The sequence below is a fragment of the Pongo abelii genome, chromosome 23 (assembly GCF_028885655.2).
Source record: "Pongo abelii isolate AG06213 chromosome 23, NHGRI_mPonAbe1-v2.0_pri, whole genome shotgun sequence".
In the NCBI taxonomy this organism is placed as follows: Eukaryota; Metazoa; Chordata; class Mammalia; order Primates; family Hominidae; genus Pongo; species Pongo abelii.
Window position 1 is genome coordinate 47550095 of NC_085929.1, and position 16049 is coordinate 47566143.

Below are 16049 nucleotides of genomic sequence, written 5' to 3' on the forward strand. Positions count from 1 at the left end.
CCACTCCTAGTATACATACTCCTTGACAAAGCCTTCCCTATGTGTTCCAGGAGTCTTATAAATTATTGTTTAGAGCAGAAGTATTTCTAATAGAACTAAAATGGAAAACCTAGCTGGGCTTGGTGGCATGCACCTGTGGTCCCAGCTACTCAGGAAGCTGAGGTGGGAGGACCGCTTGAGCCCAGGAGTTCGAGGCTACAGTGAGCTATGATCTCACCACTGCATTCCAGCCTGAGCAACAAACACAGTGAGACCCTGTCTCTAAAAATAAGAAAGGGGGGGACCTCGAATGTTTGTTCATAGTAAAGTGGAAAACTAAATTGTGGTTTATTAATATAGTGGAAATCGCACAGCAATAAAATGAACAAATCACAGCTTTACACATCAATGTGGCTGGATTGCCAAAAGGAAAGGGAATAATGGTGATGGGAGTCAGTGTAGTGGTTACATCTTCAGGGAAGCAAAGGGTATATGGGAAGGCCACACAGTTGGGAGCTGGTCTGCTAAGACTGGCTATATTTTATTTCATGGCCTGGGTAATGATTACACAAATGTTGGCTTTATCTTTAAATTGTACTTATTATATTTCATATATGCCCTGTGTGTATGATTGCCAGGGTTTGAATGTATATGTTCCTCCAAAAATCATGTTGAAATCTAGTCACCAAGGTGATGATATTAGGAGGTGGGGCTCTGGGAGGTGGTCAGGTTGATTAGGTCATGAGGGCAGAGCCTCTGCCTTTTTTTTTTTTCTTTAAGGTGTGCACTTTTATTCAACTTGGTCTCAGGTCAGTGTACAGGTAAGCCCTGGCTGCCTCCACCCACTCCCAGGGAGACCAAAAGCCTTCATACATCTCAAGTTAGGGGACAAAAAAGGCGGGGCATGAAGGCTGATCATTCAAAATAAAACAAAATAAAAAAATTAAGGCGAAGATTTAAAAAATTTTGCATTACATAATTTACATGAAAGCAATGCTATCACCTCACCTGTGTGGACTAGGGAAAGGACCAGGCCATTCTCCTTAGAGAGAAGTGGGGTGGCTTTTAGGAGGGCAAGGGGCTTCCTGTAACAATGCATCTCACGATATTTGGAATGACTATTAAAAAAAGAGCAATGTACAATCAAAGTCCTCGGCCACATCGTAGAACTTTGGAGGATGCTCGCTCCAACCAACTGCTGTCACCTTCACTGTTCCAGTTTTTAAATCCTGAGTCAAGTCAAAAAAAGCCCAAAACAAAACAACAACAACAAAAATAAAGCCATGCCAATCTTACCTTGTTTCCTGTGCGTTAGGTTTTGTCAAGAAAGTGTGTAATGCAGCTAAGTCACAGTCCACCTAGAAGCATTCATGGATGATGGAGGGGCCGGACTGGTCATAATTCTGCTTGCTGATCCACATCTGCTGGAAGGTAGACAGCGAGGCCAGGACGGAGCCACTGATGCACACAGAGTACTTGCGCTTGGGAGGAGCAATGATCTTGATCTTCATCATGCTGGGCGCTAGGGTGGTGATCTTCTTCTGTATCCTGTTGGTGATGCCAGGGTACATGGTAGTGCCACCAGACAGCACTGTGTTGGTGTACAGGTCTTTGCAGATGTCCACGTCACACTTCATGATGTAGTTGAAGGTAGTTTTGTGGATGCCACAGGATTCCATGCCCAGGAAGGAAGGCTGGAAGAGCACCTCGGGGCAGTGGAACCACTCATTGCCGATGGTGATGACCTGGCCATCCAGCAGCTTGTAGTTCTTCTCCAGGGAGGAGCTGGAGGCCACCATGGCCATCTCCTGCTCGAAGTCCAGGGCAACGTAACACAGCTTCTTGATGTCACGCACGATTTCCCCGCTCGGCCGTGGTGTGAAGCTGTAGCCGTGCTCAGTGAGGATCTTCATGAGGTAGTGAGTCAGGTCCCAGCCAGCCAGGTCCAGAGGCAGGATGGCATGGGGGAGGGCATACCCCTTGTACATGGGCGGTACGGACAGAGGCGTACAGGGGCAGCACGGCCTGGATGGCCACGTACATGGCTGGGGTGTTGAAGGCCTCAAACATGATCTGGGTCATCTTCTCGCGGTTGGCTTTGGGGTTCAGGGGGGCCTCAGTCAGCAGCACAGGGTGGTCCTCGAGAGCCACACGCAGCTTGTTGTAGATATGGTGCCAGATCTTCTCCATGTCGTCCAGCTGGTGATGATGCCATGCTCAATGGGGTACTTCAGGGTCAGGATGCCTCTCTTGCTCTGGGCCTCGTTGCCCACATAGGAGTCCTTCTGACCTACACCCACCGTCATGACCTGGTGCACCCCATGATGGAAGGGAAGATGGCCCAGGGGACATCGTCGCCCGTGAAGCCGGCCTTGCACATGCCAGAGCCGTTGTCAACAAGGAGCGCAGCGATATCATCGTCCATGGTGAGCTGGCTGGGGGTGTGGACAGGCAGCCAAGCGGCGAGGGTGAGGCTCTGTGCTTGCGGAGCGGACGCGGTCTCCTTTTTTTTTTTTTTTTTTTTTGAGACAGCGTTTACTCTGTTGCCCACACTGGAGTGCAGGGCTCCCTGCAGCCTCAACCTCCTGGGTTCAAGCGATCCTCAAGCTCCCTGGGACCACATATACACGCCACCATGCCCAGCCAGGTATGGTGGTTCATGCCTGTAATCCCAGCACTTTTGGAGGCTGAGGCATGTGGATCGCTTTCAGCTCAGGAGTTCAAGACAAGCCTGGCCAACAAGGCAAATCCCAGCACTTTGGGAGGCCGAGGCAGGCAGATTGCTTTGAGCTCAGGAGTTAAGACAAGCCTGGCCAACATGGCAAAACCTCGTTTCTACAGAAAATACAAAAATTAGCTAGGTGTTTGTGGCTCAAGCCTGTAGACACAGCTACATGGGAGGCTGAGGTTAAAGAATTGCTTGAACCTGGGAGGCGGAGGTTGCAGTGAGCTATAAACATTCCACTGCACTCAAACCTGGGTGACAGAGTGAGACCCTGTCTCAAAAAAAAAAAAAAAAAAAGAGGTGAGGTGGGTGGGGAGTTCAACTTTGTTGCCCAGGCTGGTCTCAAACTCCTAGGCTCAAGCATCCCAAAGTGCTGGGATTACAGGTGTAAGCCACTGTGCTGGGGCCTTATCTCACAGTTTCTGTGGGTCAGGAGTCCAGGCATAACTTAGCCAGGTCCTCTGCCCAGGGTCTTCCAGGGCTGCAGTCAAGGTATGGACTGGGCTACATTGTCATCTGGAGGCTCCAATGGGGAAGAATCTGCTTCCAAGCTCATGCAGATTATTGGCAGAATTCATTTCGCTGTGGCTGTGTGGCTGAGGGCCCTGGCTTTTTATTGTTGGCAGGAGGCCTCTGGCAAATTCTAGAGGCCACCCAGAGTTCCTTGCCATGTAGGCTTCCTCAACATGTGGGTTATTTCATCAAGCCAGCAAGGAGAATCTACTGATTCAATCTGCTAACATAGAGTCTTCTATAACATGATATAATCTGGAAGTGACAGCCCACCACCTTTGCCATATTCATTAGAAGTGGGTCATAGGTTCTGCCCACATGCAAAGTGAGGGGATCACACAAGGATGTGGACACTAGGAGGTGGGAATTATTAGGATTCTCCTTAGGGTTAGTCAGCTACAACTGCTTATTGTTTTGGAAGGTGTTGCCTATTTTTTTCCCTTTTTTTTCTTATCAATTTACAAGACCTCTATAGATTAAATAAACACACCCTTTGTTTGCCACATAAGGTGCCGCTTCAATACTTTTTTTTTTGTTTTTGAGACAAAGTCTCACTCTGTTGTCCAGTCTGGAGTGCAGTGGTGCAGTCATGGCTCATTGCAGCCTGGACCTCCTGGACTCAAGCAATCCTCCCACCTCAGCCTCCTGAGTAGCTGGGACTACAAGCACCACCACACTTGGCTAATTATTTTTTAGTGGAGATAGGGTCTCATTATGTTGCCCAGGCTGGTCTCAAACTCCCGGGCTCACGCAATCCTCCTGCCTCAGCCTCCCGAAGTGCTGGCTTTATAGGTGTGAGCCACCGTGCCTGGCCTCAATACATTTTTGATAAATAAATAAATCACTTAATGAATATCTCTACTGGTTTTTGTACAAATTTGTCAGCAGCAACAATGATTTCATCAGCCTTTTCAAGAGTCTGTTTCTGTTACCAAGAAAGCTGAGCTAGGTCAAAGCACAGAATTTAACTGAGGTTCAAGAATTTAAACCGAAGTACTGATTTGGATTTGATTTGAAATTGCATTTACTTTGATTTATGCAAAATGAATCAAAGTAGTACAAAAGATCAACCTTCAGTGAGGCTGCAAGGAGGAAGACAAGGCAGGCATTCCTCTTGTGTCTCATGGAGATGCACCTGAAGCCCTGTAGTCTTGGCACCCCATATGGAATATGATGTTTGTCAGGTTGGAGGAGCATGGAACGGTGAAGCCTTGCTGTCTTTTTTTTTTTTTTTTCTTTTTATGAAACAGGGGTCTCACTATGTCATCTAGGCTATAGTGCAGTGGCACAATCACAGCTCATTGCAGGCTTGAAGTCCTGGGCTCTAGTGATCCTCTCTCCTTAGTCTCCCAAGTAGCTGGGACTACAGGTATGCATGCGCCACCAAGCCTGGCTAATTTTCTAATTTTTTGTAGAGATGAGGTCCTGCTGTGTTGCCCAGACTGGTCTCAAACCACTGGCTTAAATGATCCTCCCACCTTGGCCTCCCAAAGTGCTGGGACTACAGGCATGAGCCACCATGCTTGGCCAAGGCTTGCTGTCTTGTATGCCTCTAGCAACCTCGATACCCCCAAAGTCTTACATCACCAGGCAGTGCCATACATTCCCCTCTCTTGTAAGCCACATCACCAGTGCCCTTTGTCCAGGTGCTGGGCTTTACGGATTTGCTGTGCCAGCCCTGGCCATGTCCCCCTTACTTGTGCCTGGACTGCAGAGCCAAGCAGTTGTCCAATTATTTCACACAGGCTTCTTCCTTTTGCCCAGGAAAACCACTCGGAATCATTCAAGACTCAACTCCTGGTGGGGTGCGGTGGCTCACGCCTGTAATCCCAGCACTTTGGGAGGTCAAGCGGGTGGATCACGAGGTCAGGAGCTCAAGACCGTCCTGGTTCACATGGTGAAACCCCCGTCTCTACTAAAAATACAAAAAATTAGCCAGGCATGGTGGCAGGCACCTATAATCCCAGCTACTCAGGAGGGTGAGGCAGGAGAATCGCTTGAACCCGGGAGGCGGAGGTTGCAGTGAGCCGAGATCAAGCCACTGCACTCCAGCCTGGGCAACAAAGCAAGACTCTGTCTCAAAAATAAATAAATAAATAAAATAATTCAGCTCCTAGGCTGTCTCCTAGAGAAACATCAGCATTTCCAGGCCGTGGTAGTTATACCATCATCTTTGTGTGAACCTCTGTGTTAACTTCCACTACAAAGTTCTGTCACTGGGCCAGGTACAGTGGCTCACGCCTGTAATCCCAGCACTTTGGGAGGCCGAGGCGGGCGGATCACGAGGTTAGGAGATCGAGACCAGCCTGGCCAACATGGTGAAACCCCGTCTCTACTAAAAACACAAACATTATCTGGGTGTGGTGGCGCATGCCTGTAATCCCAGCTACTCGGGAGGCTGAGGCAGGAGAATCGTTTGAACCCAGGAGGCAGAGGTTGCAGTGAGCCGAGATCGTGCCACTGCACTCCAGCCTGGTGACAGAGGAATACTCCGTCTGAAAAAAAAAAATGCTGTCATTGATCTATTGTTTTATTGTGTTTACATTTCTGTTTCACTAGATAGTAAGACCCTCAAGGACATGGACTGAGTCTGATTTTCCTGTGGTCTTGTTTGTCCAGCTGTCCATGCATGATCTCCATATGGGTGTCCCATGGGCACATCACCATGCCCACTGCTGAACTCATCTGGAGCACTCTCTGAATGTCCATACATCACCCAAGCCTCTATCATTGCATCTCTCACATGAGCTTGCTGTTTCCTATTTATGAGTCTGACTCTCCTACTAGATAGCGAACAACTGAAGACAGAAACCAGGTGAGTTTCATTTATTCTTGTATTCCCTGCTGCCCAACACAGTGTCTGCCACATAGGGGTTAATTCATGTTCATTGAACTGAACCAGATATTTGTATCTTCAGGGCCATTTACCTAAGAAATGCTCAAGACCTGTTTGTTACATTACATTCTAGAAAAGATGCTTCTCCCAAAGCCTTCTGCCCACCCTCCTTCTCTGGCAGGCTTGGATTAACACTGAGAGCCAATAGTTTGTCACATAGCAACAATAGTAAAGAATGAGCTACTGCCGAATAGAGCAGACGCTTGCCTGCTGCAGAGAGCAGAGCAGAGCTATTTTGAGATCCTTTAGGTAGAGTCACAGTCTGATAGGTCCACACATTGTGGCTATAGTTACCACACATGGCATCAGCTTAGGGGGTACAAGGCATCAAAAAAATCTTATTTGCATATCAGTTTCTTTTGCCATCCTTTGGAGAATCCTTTTAGAATATAAAGGACTAGGCTGGGTACGGTGGCTCATGCCTGTAATCCGCACACTTTGGGAGGCAGAGGCAGGCAGATCACCTGAGGTCGGGAGTTTGAGACCAGCCTGACCAACATGGAGAAACCCTGTCTCTACTAAAAATACAAAAAAGTTAGCTGGGTGTCATGGCACATGCCTGTAATCCCAGCTATTTGGGAGGCTGAGGCCGGAGAATCCCTTCAGCCTGGGAGGCGGAGGTTGCAGTGAGCCGAGATCACGCCATTGCACTCCAGACTGGGCAACACGAGTGAAACCATGTCTCAAAAAAAAAAAAGAAAAGAAAAGAAAAAAAAAGAATATAAAGGACCAAATTTTAGGTATTTTTTTCTAATTTTCTAATTGTGAAGTCAATTGGGCTTTTGTTTATAATACTGTTAACATATTTTAATATTCCACTGAATTACTGTACAGATGTGCTAATTGATATATAAGATGACCACATATTCTAGGGCCGGGCATGGTGGCTCACACCTGTAATCCCAGCACTTTGGGAGCCCGAGGCGGGTGGATAACCTGAGGTCAGGAGTTCAAGATCAGCCTGGCCAACATGGTGAAACCCTGTCTCTACTAAAAATACAAAAATTAGCTGGGCATGGTGGTGCATGCCTGTAGTCCTAGCTGCTCAGGAGGCTGAGGCAGGAGAATCGCTTGAGCCCAGGAGGCAGAGGTAGCAGTGAACTGAGATCGCACCACTGCACTCCAGCCTGGGTGACAGAGTGAGACTGTCTCAAAAAAAAAAAAAAAAAAAAAAAAAAAAGACCACATATTCCAAACAAAAAGCAGGACCCAGGTGTCAGCCCAAACTTCCCAGCATCGTACCCATGGCCCTCTGTGGTCTGGCTGGGCCCACCTTTTCAGTGTCCTCTCCTGCCTGGGCACACGATGCTCTACCCATGGTGAGCAGCATTTAGGCACCAATGTGACAGGTGCTTATGCTCATGCATTATCCATCCATGTTTGCCTTGAGGGAGCCCCACCACTCTGGCCAGTAACTATTTATTTCTATGAGCTTCTCTCCAAGTAGATGATGTGTCACCAGGGCAGGAACAGTGTGTACTCCATCTTTGAATTCGTAGTACCCAGCACAGTGCTGGGCACAGAGAAGAGGCTTCATAAGGGTTGGGTTGGGGTATAAAGACTGCAAGTTCTGGCCAGGCATAGGGGCTCATGCCTGTAATTCCAGCACTTTGGGAGGCTGAGGCAGGAGGATGGCTTGAGGCCAGAAGTTCGAGACCAGCCTGGGTAACACAGCGAGACCCTGTCACTACAAAAAATACAAAAATTTGGCTGGGTGCAGTGGCTCATGCCTGTAATCCCAGCACTTTGGGAGGCTGAGGTGGACAGATCGCTTGAGCCCAGGAGCTCAAGACCAGCCTGGGCAACATGGAGCTCTAAAGCAAGTGAAATGTCCTTCATTAATGAGTACAAAGACTTACTCTCCCTCTGGTTTAAAGTCTCTGCTAAAAACAGAAAAATAAGCTGGGCATGGTGGCACAGACCTGTCATCCCAGCTACTTGGGAGGCTGAGGCGGGAGGATCAGCTGCGCCGGGGACTTGGAGGTTGCAATGAACCAGCATGGTGCCACTGCACTCCAGCCTGAGCCACAGAATGAAACACTGTCTCAAAAAAAAAAAAAAATTAGCTGGGTATGGCACTGCACACCTGCAGTGAGGCTGAGTGGGAAGGATCACTTGAGCCCAGGAATTGGAGGCTGCAGTGAGGCATGATCGCACCACTGCACTCTAGTCTGGGCAACAGAGTGAGATCCTGTCTCTATAAAAACAATTTCTTTTTTTAAAGAGTGCAAGATCCTTGGTTACCTCTGGTTCCGCTGGTGCATTTCATTCCTGATGGTGGCACAATCATGCCTAATGATATGGAAAGTCACAAGTTCTGTGGCTGTTTTTGTGGGTTTGCCACTCTGTTTTTAAATTCTATGGAAAAGATATTGTGTGCATGTGAGTGTGTGTTTGTGAGCATGTTTATGTACAGAACTTCCCTCTTCCTTTATTCATTCAATAAACACTCATTGGCTATGAATTCTGTCCCAGTTCCTGTCCTAGGTGCTAGGGTCTTGAGGAAGCATAAGAACTGCCTCCTGCCCAAAGAAAGTAGTAAGGGTTCTGTAGAAAGAGTCCTGGATATCATGCTGGAAGACCTCCGTTCCAACCTTCCTTTTGCTTCAGTTTGGGGCCTCATGAAGGACATTTCATTTCCTTTAGAGCTCGTTTCCCAGAGTAAACACTTACTCTATTTCTGGTGTAATTATAAAGAATCCAATCAAGCTATCTGAGATTCCAGAAGAGAGAGGTTGACTGGCACCCTGATGGACAAGTAAGCTAGATCAAGTCCTTTTCAGGGCCAGAAAGCCTTTGTTGCTGTAGTAGCATAGATGAGGTTGGGGCAGGTGGGGATCCACTAACCCTGACCAGATTCACAAATCAATGGTATATATTCATCTGAACAATAAGTTTGGGTTGAGTCCCTCTTCATCAGGTCTTAAATTAGGAGCTGGGAAAGAGAGATGGACGACATGGTCACCTTCCCTGCTGTGCAGGAAAGGCTGACAAGGACCCAGGCACCTATAATATGATGTGTAATGTAGGTGATTCAAAAGTACAGGATAGGCTGGGAATGGTGGCTCACACCTATAATCCCAGCACTTTGGGAGGCTGAGGCAGGAGGATCGCTTGAGGCCAGGAGTTGGAGACCAGCCTGGACAACATACTGAGAGCTGTCTCTATTAAAATAATAATAATAGCCAGGCACGGTGGCTCATGCCTGTAATCCCAGCACTTTGGGAGGCTAAGGCAGGTGGATCACGAGGTCAGGAGATCTAGACCATCCTGGCTAACACGGTGAAACCCTGTCTCTAATAAAAATACAAAAAAAATAGCCAGGCGTGGTGGCGGGCGCCTGTTGTCTCAGCTACTCGGGAGGCTGAGGCAGGAGAATGGCATGAACCTGGGAGGCGGAGCTTGCAAGTGAGCCAAGATCACGCCACTGCATTCCAGCCTGGGCAACAGAGGGAGACTCCATCTCAAAAAATAAATAAATAAATGAACAAATAAAAAATAATAATAACAAAAGAAGGCCAGGCACAGTGGCTCGTGCCTGTAATCCCAGCACTCTGGGAGGCTGAGGCAGGAGGATCACCTGAGGTCAGGAGTTGGAGACCAGACTGGCCAACATGGTGAAACCCCATCTCTACTAAAAATACAAAAATTAGCTGGGCATGGTGGTGGGCCCCTGTAATCCCAGGTACTCGGGAGGCTGAGGCAGGAGAATTGCTTGAACCCGGTAAGCAGAGGTTGTAGTGAGCTGAGATCGTGCCCCTGCACTCCAGCCTGGGTGACAGAGTGAGATTCTGTCTCAAAAAATAAAAATAAAAAAGGCTGGGCACGGTGGCTCTAGCCTGTAATCCCAGCACTTTGGGAGGCTAAGGGGGACGGATCATGAGGTCAGGAGATCAAGACCATCATGGCTAATATGGTGAAACCTCATCTCTACGGAAACTACAAAAAAATTAGCTGGGCGTGGTGGCATGCGCCTGTAGTCTCAGCTACTTGGGAGGCTGAGGCAGGAGAATCGCTTGAATCAGGGAGTCAGAGGTTGCAGTGAACTGAGATTGCACCACTGTACTCCAGTCTGGGCAACAGAGTGAGACTCCATCTCAAAAAATAAAGAAATTAATTAATTAATTAATTAAAAAATTAAAAAATAATTAAATAAAAATAAATAAATAGTAAAATAAGTACAGGGTATTTGCCAGAGAGGGCACAAGAGGAGTGTGTAACTAGGGCTCAGAGGGATCAGGGCGGGGGGCGCTTTATAGAAAAAGGAATATGTTAGTTGAGACCTGCAGGGTGATCAGGAATTTGTGGGTAAAGAAAGGATTGCAGTGGTGTTTCAGACAGAAGGAGTATATGTGTGAATGTCCCAACAACAGAGAGATCATGGCACCAGAAAAATAGAAATAATTCCACTTGGCTGCCGGGAGGGAAGTTCAGAGAAATAAGGTAGGTAAGCATGTACCATTCCCTGCAATTGAAACTTTATCCTAACAGCAAAGAGGAGACATTGAAGGTGTTTTTGTTTTTGTTTTTTGAGACGGAGTATCACTCTGTCACCCAGGCTGGAGTTCAGTGGTATGATCTCAGCTCACTGCAACCTCTGCCTCCCAGGATCAAGCAATTCTCCTGTCTCAGCCTCCTGAGTAGCTGGGACTACAGGTGCACGGCACCATGTCGACTAACTTATTATTATTATTATTATTTTGTATTTTAGTAGAGACGGGTTTCACTGTGTTGCCCAGGCTGGTCTCGAACTCCTGAGCTCAAGCAATCCACCTGCCTCGGCCTCCCAAAGTGCTAGGATTACAGGCATGATCCACTGCGCCCAGCCTGAATGTTTTTTTAGAAAAAATACTTTCTAGTTTTGACTTCAAACATCATAAAAATTTGTAATGTACAATAAACACTCCCCATAACACTTCTCTCACCCCAGTACTGCTAACAGTTTGGTGCATACTCCATCAGCTTCTAACCCTTTATTTATTTATTTATTTATTTATATTTTATTTTTATTTTTTGAGACAGAGTCTTGCTTTGTCACCCAGGCTGGAGTGCAGTGGCGCGATCTCGGCTCACTGCACGCTCCGCCTCCCGGGTTCACGCCATTCTCCTGCCTCAGCCTCCCAAGTAGCTGGGACTACAGGCACGTGCCAGCACGCCCAGATAATTTTTTGTGTTTTTAGTAGAGACGGGGTTTCACCTGTGTTAGCCAGGATGGTCTCAATCTCCTGACCTCGTGATCCTCCTGCCTCAGCCTCCCAAAGTGCTGGGATTACAGGTGTGAGCCACCGTGCCTGGCCCTCACCCTTTATTTATTTTTTTTTATTTTATTTATTTATTTATTTTTTTGAGACAGAGTCTCACTGTGTTGCCCAGGTTGGAGTGCAGTGGTGCAATCTCGGGTCACCACAACCTCTGCCTCTCGGGTTCAAGTGATTCTCCTGCGTCAGCCTCCCGAGTAGGCTGGGACTACAGGCACGCACCACCATGCCGGGCTAATTTTTGTAATTTTAGTAGAGACAGGGTTTCACTATGTTGGCCAGGCTGGTCTCAAACTCCTGACCTCATGATCCTCCGGCCTCAGCCTCCCAAAGTGCTGGGATTACAGGCATTAGCCACCGTGCCCGGTCTAACCCATTATTATTAATAATTATATTTGTAAAAATAGAGACATTCTATACCTGCTATTCACCCATATGCTTTTTGTCCTTAGTAATACATAGACATCTTTCTATGGTAGTATATATCTGCCTACTCATTTTCAATTGACTGCATAATATCCCATCATTGTAAGACCGTTCCACAGTTTTTGTTGTTGTTGTCTAGCTGTGATAAAATCTATGGTACGTAGGCCATGCACGGTGGCTCACGCCTGTAATCCCCGCACTTTGGCAGGCTGAGGTGGGTAGATCATGTGAGGTCAGGAGTTCGAGACCAGCCTGGCCAACATGGTGAAATCCCATCTCTATAAAAAATACAAAAATTAGCTGGGCGTGGTGGTGCACACTTGTAGTCCCAGGTACTTGGGAGGCTGAGGCACAAGAATCACTTGAACCCAGGAGGTGGATGTTGCAGTGAGCAGAGACTGCACCACTGCACTCCAGCTGGGCAACAGAGTGAGACTCCGTGTCAAAAAGAATATATACATATTTTATTCCCACAGTGCTGGGATTACAGGCGTGATCTATTTTTCTTTTCTTTTTTTTGAAACAGGGTCTCACTCTGTCACCCTGGCTGGAGTGCAGTGGTATGATCTCTCAGCTCACTGCAACCTCTACCTCCTGGGTTCAAGCAATTCTTGTACCTTGGCCTCCAGAGTAGCTGGGATTACAGGCATGCGCCACCATGTCCAGCTAACTTTTTTGTATTTTTAGTAGTATATATATATATAAAATCCCTGTAATCTCAGCACTTTGGGATTTTCATATATTTTATATATATGTTATGTATATATATACATATATATATAACATGTATATAGAGAAAGAAAGAACATAAAATTTATCATTTTTACCATTTAAAAAAACTTTAGTAAGTTCTCATGAAATACACATATATAAAATTTATGGTCTTAACCTTTTTTTCCTTTTTTTTTTTTTTTTTTGAGACAGGGCCTCTCTCTGTCACCCAGGCTGGAGTATAGTGGAGGCATGATCACGGCTCACTGCAGCCTTGACCTCCCAGGCTCAGGTGATCCTCTCACCTCAGCCTCCTGAGTAGCTGGGACCACAGGTGTGCGCCATCATGCCCGACTAACTTTTTTTTAAAAATATTTGTAGAGACAGGGTAGGGGGCGTCTCACCAAGTTGCTCAGGCTGGTCTTGAACTCCTAGACTCAAGGGATCCTCCAGGCTCGGCCTCCTAAAGTGTTGGGATTACAGGCATGAGCCACCATACCTGCTTCCTCTTAAACATTTTTTAGTGCACAGTTCAGTGGCATTAAGTACACTGAAACTGTTGTACAGCCAACACCACCATTCATCTGCAGAACTTTCTCATCTGCTCAAAGGGAAACTTTGTACTTATTAAATAGATCTTCCCATTCCCTTCTGTCCCCAGCCCCTGGCAACCACTGTTCTACTTTCTGTCTCTATGAATTTGGCTACTAGAGACACCTCATATAAGGAGAATCATATCCATTGTTTGTTTGTTTTTTAACCATTCGCCTGCATACAGGCTGTTAGTTTGTTTCCCTTTGTTGGGGAAGGTGGAGAGGAGGGACTATTACACTGCTGCAGGGAACATTCTCACATCTTTGTACACTTGTAGAATGTGTCCTAGATTCTGGGATTTTCAAAGGCTATAAACTTTCAGTATGAACCTAAAAGTTTGTACCACGCTCTATTTCCACTAACAGTGTATGAAAGCCCAAATTCTCCACTTCCTTGCCAATATTGGCTATTAAAATATTTTTCTTTTTCTATTTTTCTTTTTTTTTTTTTTTTTGAGACAGAGTCTCACTGTGTTGCCTAGGCTGGAGTGCAGTGGCACAATCGTGGTTGCACTGGCAACCTCCACCTCCTGGGTTCAAGCAATTCTCTGCCTCAGCCTCCCTCCCGAGTACCTAGGATTACAGGCGCCCGCCACCACACCCGGCTAATTTTTGTATTTTTATTTATTTATTTATTTATTTATTTATTTTTTTTTTTTTGAGACGGAGTCTCGCTCTGTCGCCCAGGCTGGAGTGCAGTGGCGCCGTCTCGGCTCACTGCAAGCTCCGCTTCCCGGGTTCATGCCATTCTCCTGCCTCAGCCTCCCGAGTAGCTGGGACTACAGGCGCCCGCCACCACGCCCAGCTAATTTTTTTGTGTTTTTAGCAGGGATGGGGTTTCACCATATTAGCCAGGATGGTCTCAATCTCCTGACCTTGTGATCCGCCCACCTCGGCCTCCCAAAGTGCCGGGATTACAGGTGTGAGCCACCGTGCCCGGCCTAATTTTTGTATTTTTAGTAGAGACGGGGTTTCACCATCTTGGTCAGGCTTGTTTTGAACTCCCGACCTCAGGTGATCCACCTGCCTTGGCTTCCCACAGTGCTGGGATTACAAGCGTGATCTATTTTTCTTTTCTCTTTTTTTTGAAACAGGGTCTCACTCTGTCGCCCAAGTTGGAGTGCAGCGGTATGATCTCTCAGCTCACTACAACTTCCACCTCCTGGGTTCAAGCAATTCTTGTACCTTGGCCTCCGGAGTAGCTGGGATTACAGGCGTGTGCCACCATGTCCAGCTAACTTTTTTGTATTTTTAGTAGAGACGGAGTTTTGCTATGTTGGCCAGGCTGGTCTCAAACTCCTGACCTCTAGTGATCTGCCCGCCTCAGCTTCGAAAATGCTGGGATTACATGCATGAGCCACCATACCCAATCTCACTTCTGCTGTTCTGAAGCCATCTTAAGAGTCACCTTGATTGCGTTTGTGTGATCCTTATTTTCTTGCCATCAGCCACTTCCAACATGGCCAGTTTCAGGTTCAGTGTCCTGGGGAAAGGCCAGAGGAGCACATCTCAAGAAGATGCCCCAAGCATCAGAGTTCTGCATGTACAGCAGTGCCGGGGGCCATGGCCTCTGATTTCTTTTGGTTGAATTTTCTCATGGGATGTTCCTCAGATCTCCTTCAATCCACTTCTTATATTTAGTCCTATAGTATTTTTGGCCAGCTGGCAAAGTATGTTTGAATGCTGCTTTGATTCAAGCTGGATCCTGTGTAAAACTAAGCAAACCTTTTTCCTAAAGTTTACAGAAACTCTTTAAAAAGAAAAAAAGAAAAGCTGGGTGCGGTGGCTCACACCTGTAATCCCAGCACTTTGGGAGGCCGAGGCAGGCGAATCACGAGGTCAGGAGTTCGAGACCAGCCCAGTCAACATGGTGAAACCCCATCTCTACTAAAGATACAAAAAATTAGCCAGGCGTGGTGGCGCAAGCCTGTAATCCAAGCTATTCGGGAGGCTGAGACAGGAGAATTGCTTAAACCCGGTAGGTGGAGGTTGCAGTGATGCAGTGAGCCGAGATCGCGCCACTGCACTCCAGCCTGGGTGACAGGGTGAGACTCTGTCTCAAAAAAAAAAAAAAAAAGAAAAGAAAAGAAAAGGAAAAGAGGCCAGGCTCGGTGGCTCATGTCTGTAATCCCTGCTACTAGGGATACTAGGGAGGCTGAGTCAGGAGAATTGCTTGAACCTGGGAAGCAGAAGCTGCAGTGAGCCGAGATCATGCCACTGCACTCCAGCCTGGGCAACAGAGTGAGACTCTGTCTCAAAAGAAGAAAAAAAAGAAACTCTTAAAAAAGAAAAAAAAAAACAGCTGGGGCCAGGTACAGTGGCTCATTCCTGTAATAGCACTTTGGGAGGCCAAGGTGGGTGGATCAACTGAGGTGAAGAGTTCGAGACCAGCCTGGCATGGTGAAACCCCGTCTCTACTAAAAATACAAAAAGTTAGCTGGGTCCGTGGTGGTGCATGCCCATAATCCCAGCTACCAGGGAGGCTGAGGCAGAAGAATCACTTAAACCTGGGAGGCAGAGGTTGCAGTGAGCGGAGATCATGCCACTGCACTACAGCCTGGGTGACAGAGCAAGGCTCCGTCTCAAACAAACAAACAAACAAACAAAAACAGGCTGGGTACAGTGGCTCACGCCTGTAATCCCAGCACTTTGGGAGGCCAAGGTGGGTGGATCATGAGGTCAAGAGATCGAAACCATCCTGACCAAAATGGTGAAACCCCATCTCTACTAAAAATACAAAAATTAGCTGGATGTGGTGGCACGCACCTGTAGTCCCAGCTACTCGGGAGGCTGAGGCAGGAGAATCGCTTGAACCCGGGAGGCAGAAGTTGCAGTGAGCTGAGATGGCGCCATTGCACTCCAGCCTGGCAACAGAGCCAGACTCCATCTCAAAAAAAAAAAAAAAAAAAAAACTGGGCAAGCAATCTCCCACCAGGAAATGACAGAGC

General features: G+C 47.1%; 1 pseudogene; it reads right to left on the reverse strand.

Annotated features, from left to right (window-relative positions):
• Window positions 1–1016: 1016 nt before the first annotated feature.
• LOC100443495 (actin, cytoplasmic 1-like) lies at window positions 1017–2454 on the reverse strand (annotated as a pseudogene).
• Between the last annotated feature and the right edge of the window lie 13595 nt (window positions 2455–16049).